Source organism: Cnephaeus nilssonii (assembly GCF_951640355.1).
Source record: "Cnephaeus nilssonii genome assembly, chromosome: 2".
Taxonomy (NCBI): domain Eukaryota; kingdom Metazoa; phylum Chordata; class Mammalia; order Chiroptera; family Vespertilionidae; genus Cnephaeus; species Cnephaeus nilssonii.
Genome location: NC_137073.1, coordinates 38,459,036 through 38,464,712, shown reverse-complemented (window position 1 = coordinate 38,464,712; position 5,677 = coordinate 38,459,036). Strand labels below are relative to the sequence as shown.

Genomic DNA, 5,677 nt, shown 5'->3' with positions numbered 1-5,677 from the left:
GAGTTAGACAATCTATTCCCCCAACCAACCCTTGACCCAATGCTATATTCAGTTTGGAGCCACGATAAATTCAACTGCCTAAATATAAGAGGTAGGGGCAAGTAGCCAAGGACCAAGGGAACTCAGCTGCTCAATAGTGGCCACCACACAGTGGTCACTTCAAGACCCCTATTAACCTCAAATTCTTAAATCCACGTGGGAAGGTGAATGGGCCAGTCCCTATCACAAACCCTGACTTTAGGTGTGAGCATGTTTTGTTTTTTGGTTGCTCTGAGGAGCTTTTTTGCTCCTGCACTCAGGAATTCGTCAGGCTTATGTTCCCCTCAGAGGACAGCAAAGAAGCAAAACCATTAACAATGTTTATGCCTTGTGGAGTCTCCATAGTCTAAATTAGCACTTCTATCTGATAAGTAATGTTGCTGCTCTTCTAAAATTCTTATTCTACATGCATCTAGGAAAAGGGTTGGCCAAGGTTAGACCAGAGGGGACAATGCTCAAACTCCAGATGTGATGCAGTCTCTTTTGTGTCCACATCCACCCTCCCTGCCCACAAAACATGAATGTCCTTGTTTTTCCAGAGGCCCCTGTCAAACCTTAGTTATTTTGAGACACTGTCCTATCTCTTTTTCTCAGGCCTTGCAACAGAGTGAGTGGTGAACAAAAATATGTTAAGTGTGATCTTTGTGTTCCTCAGCAAATTATTTTACCTTCCAAAACCTTGTCTATGTAGCTATAAAATAGGGATAATAATATTATGTATCCTAGGATGGTATGACCCCTGTGAGGTATTGGGTGTGGTACCTGACCCATTTGGTCAGGAGCCAGGGTGTGGGAGTGGGTCTGGAAGTGTCAGACCGAGACTTTGCCCATGATGAAAGATGCAGAGTCTGGGGCGGTGTCCAAAGGGCAACATGCTAAATAGACTGTCTTATTGTACTGATCTAGAAAGGAGACAAGACATAGTCCAAAAGAGGACACAAGAGATCAGAGGTTAAAGTAACCAGATGAACCCAGGCATCAAAATCTATATTCAGTTTGGAGCCACGATAAATTCCAGTTGATACTGGAAGGTAAACGGAGGCAACAAGTTTTAAGCAGGAGATCAGACCAAGATCAGGTGGAACTGGAGCAAGGGCTGAATGGGAGGTAACATCAGTGCAGAATGAAGCTCAAGGATGCTGAGATGGGGGACAATGTATGCCAAAGAAAGGTTATTGTGGGGGCATAATCTAAAGGGATTCACTATGTAAAGGGTAGAACTCTAGTTAAATGCAGTGGTAGCCTATGTCATTGTTTGACATTATTCCATGTTCCTTTTTAGGAAGGACTATACTTCTCAACCTATTAAATTAAGATGTGGCCATGAGATTTGCTTTGTCCAATGCAGTTTAAAGCTATTTGGTAGTTACAGAGCTTAAGAGCTAGCATATGCTCTTCCATGCTCTCTTTTTCCTTTACCTCAGTATCTGCTAGAGATTGGCCTCTCTGTCTGGGTCTTAGAATGAGTATAATGAAGACATTGGAGCAGACTTTCCAAATGATCCTCAATAAACCTGTACCAAGAAATACATTTATGTTATTTTCTGCCACTGACATTTTTTTTAAAACCACAGCATTATCTAGCCTATCTTGACTGATATGAATGAAGATACTGGTTGGAAGCTAATAATTAATGGTGATGTCTGGTGATACTTATTTTAATATGACAGGCAAAGTATGACAATGATGTTGCAAGAGAAAACAACTAGAAAAAATATGACTTCAATGTTTATTTAGGGTGATTTATAACAGAGAGTGAAGTCTTCAGGTAAATTTGTTACATATGCTAATATCATAGCCAGTCAAGTGAAAAATAAATGGATAGGAGACCCAGCTTCCTTTATTCTCTTACAGCTCAATAGAAACTCAGAATAAAATCAAACACACACGCACACACACACAAACACATGCACACTTTCACTGTATTAAAGGCACGTAAAAGGGTCCTCTTCTTGCCATTTAAGAGTTCAAAGTCTAAGAAGACCAAACATACCAGGTTGCTGAGTTTTGTTATTGTGATTGTATTGTTACCCTAACTATCGTCATCATTATCATCATCATCATCATCATCATCATCATCATCATCATCATCAGGTGTTAGATATTAGACATAAAGAGTGGCTGTTGATTGGAGTTGCAAAAAATAAGTTTCATTGTTTTTTGTCATGTTTAGTTTTCGGAGCCATATATGTAGCCTTTGAAGGGAGAAAGGTGGTAATTTATTATTTTACATAAACAAATGGCTTAGGAAAAGTTGTGGTTTTGAAGTGATGGAACTACAGAATGAGGAAGGTTTGGAAAAAAGGATGCAATCAGGGAGACAGGTGGGGGATGGACTCCATCTTAGAGGAAACTCAAGACAGAGCCCCAGGAGCTAGCAAGAGCTCATCTCAGATCACAGAGGCTAATTCTCGAAGGCAGGCCCAGGGAAGGGCCTGTTAAAGATGAAAGGACCATTCAGCCATTCTGACTTGGCCTGTGAATGTGGGCATGTACAGAGGACAATACAGAGATTTTTCTTCATTGTTTTTCCATTTGCAAACACAGCTTTTCATAGCTTCTACATTAGCAATCCACTGAATATTGTATTGGCATTTGACCCAAGCCCTTCACCATATCCATGATATGCAACACCAATTGCAGGGCTGTTGGCAACACTAACTGTTCATTTTTCTCAATTGATCGCACATCTACTTTTGTATTAAGAAAAATGCTGAGAACAAAGGAAGGAGCCTTTCTGAAAGTAATGCTGAAGGGCATTCTTCTTAAGATGAAAGCAAATGTAAGTGAGACTTAGCAAATACCTGCTCTGGCTTGGGTTATTTTAAAGGTGCTATTCTTGAGCATTTTATTTTACTTTTATTTTATTTTTTGTTAATCCTCACCTGAGAACATATTTCCATTGATTTTTAGGGAGAGTGGTAGAGGGAAAGAGAGAGAAACGTCGATGTGAGAGAAACACACTGATTGGCTGCCTCCTGCACGCGACCCCACTCGGGCTGGGGAGGAGCCTGCAACCAAGATATGCATCCTTGACTGGAATCGAACCCGGGACCCTTTGGTCCACAGGCCTATCCACTGAGTCAAACTGGCTAGGGGCTATTCTTGAGCATTTTAAATGAAGAGTTGCCTTTCTCACAAGCTCTTTGAAAAATTTTCCTGAATTGTATTCAGTGCCTACTAATTTACCATGCAGCATTTTCACCTTTGTGTTAACAATGTACATTGACTATATTTGGGTATATGTTATTATGTTTGTTTATGTATAATTGCTGCAAAACAAAGTTTATAAAAGACAGGTATTTTTGTAGATTAAATAAGTTATCTACTGCTTCAGCTAAACCACCATTCTAAAAAGAGTTTATTCTTCAAATACTGAAAACAAGTACATCCAGCCTTTTATCAATTAGCAAAAGGAAAATTCATTGAATACATAATAGAAGTGATATTCTGCTCCCACTAGTTCATAACTTTCTTCAAACATTTCTGAAATTTAATGGGGTATAAGTACATACACATAAATAAATAATTAAATAGAAGTTGGCTATAAAAATGAATAAATAGCCTGACCTGTGTGGCTCAATTGGTTGGAGTATCGTCCTATATACCAAAACATTATGGGTTAGATACCTAGGTCATGGGTTCAATCCCATATCAGGGTGCATATAGGAGGCAACTGATTGATGTTTCTCTCTCACATCGATGTTTCTCTCTCTCTAAAAAAATCAATAAGCATATCTTCAGGTGAGGACTAAAAAAAAGAATAAATATAAAACACATATACAATAGATGATGTCTGCATAATGTGGGAAAGCTAGGGCAATAGTTTAGATTTTATTGCACTGTATGCAGTTATAAGAAATCATATTTTAAGTGTGCGTAAGATATTTGAGGAGTCCAGAGAAGGATTAGCTTTACTTACATGTAGAATAGACCACAGCCCTTGAGAGGGGATTCTGGGTATTTGAGGAAGTTCCTATTCTCAAAGAATTAACCAGGCATTTCCAGCTAGTATCTAGGATGTCATCAGAAGAGACTCCTTGCCTGGATTTCAAGCAAGGTTTTTCTTTCTTTCTTTCTTTCTTTCTTTCTTTCTTTCTTTCTTTCTTTCTTTCTTTCTTTCTTTCTTTTTACTAATAAAAAAATTGTATTTACTTAGAGGCATTCAGAATGTCAACAAAACAGCTGCAGCTTTTTTTGCAATTACAGAGTGGTATTCAGTTAACAGAACAATTATTTCGTATAAGCTGCATCAGAGACAACTGAAGATGAAAAAACTACCATCCCCATATATAAATAATTTGTGCTGTGCACCAACAAGGACCTGCTTTAAATTTCCATGCCAATTTACAACCCCCATACTGTACCAGGCAAGGTTAGTGGTTATTGAAAATACCACCAGGACAGGGCTATCTAAAGACACATTCGGTAGTGTGTTAACTATGCAAAAAAAGATACTGTACAGTTTAAAAACAAATCTTACACAGATTTACATTTCAATTTTTTTTCTTTAAAACGAGTGAGTTGTGTACAGGGGGTGTTAAATGCTTTATAGACAAGAAAAAAAAACTGCGCTAGAACCAACTTATCCATCATCATCATCTTCTTCATCTTCCTCCTCCTCATCTTCCTCATCTTCTTCCTCTTCCTTCTTTTTCTTGCTTTTTCAGCCTTGACAACTCCCTTTTTGTTAGCATCAGGCTTTCCTTTAGCTCGGTATGCAGCAATATCCTTTTCATATTTCTCCTTCAGCTTAGCAGCCTTCTTTTCATAAGGCTGCTTGTCATCTGCAGCAGTGTGAGTCCACATCTCTCCCAGCTTCTTTGCAACGTCACCAATGGATATGCCGGGATGCTCTCCTTTGATTTTTGGGTGATACTCAGAACAAAACAAGAAAAAGGCCGAAGGAGGCCTCTTGGGTGCATTGGGATCCTTGAATTTCTTTTTTGTTTCCCCTTTAGGAGGAATATAAGTTTTCATTTCTCTCTCATAACGAGTCTTGTCTGCCTTTGCCATGTCTTCAAATTTTCCTTTCTCCTTAGCAGACATGGTCCTCCACCTCTCTGAGCACTTCTTAGAAAACTCTGAGAAGGTGACTGAAGCATCTGGGTGCTTCTTCTTCTTGTGTTCCTCCCGGCAAGTTTGCACAAAGAAAGCATACAATGACATTTTGCCTCTCGGCTTCTTAGGGTCTCCTTTGCCCATGTTTAATTACTTTCCCTCAGTGAGCGCACAGTCACCCAGTGCCCGGCCGGCTCACACTTGCCCCGGTGCTATCTCTATGGAGCTCAATGTACTGCAATCTTCTTTATTTTTTAATGGTTTGCTTTTACTACACTGACAATTTTTACAAAATGAAATTTCACATAGTTAAGCATTATGTACATGGTTAAACAATCAAATTGCTTGGAAGGGACTTTAATGAAAAGTGGCAGCTCTGTGCACTGCCCTCATCTCTCAGGTCTAACCCCAGGGAGAATAAAGTTTTAACAGTTGCTCTTTTTAGTTCTCTTGTTATTTTCTTATTAACAATTTGACCCCATCTCTTGTCCACTCCATCAGTGCTGACATTCTCTCTTCTCTTCCTGCTATCAGAAGTGGTAATTTTAGCTCAATCTTCACCACCACCACCCCTGCT

The 5,677-nt window shown here is 39.2% G+C and overlaps 1 pseudogene across 1 annotated transcript; it reads right to left on the bottom strand.

The window, feature by feature from the left end:
- Positions 1-4,624: 4,624 nt before the first annotated feature.
- LOC307110595 (high mobility group protein B1-like) lies at positions 4,625-5,323 on the bottom strand (annotated as a pseudogene). Its single transcript has one exon. The product of its transcript is annotated as a high mobility group protein B1-like (transcript).
- Between the last annotated feature and the right edge of the window lie 354 nt (positions 5,324-5,677).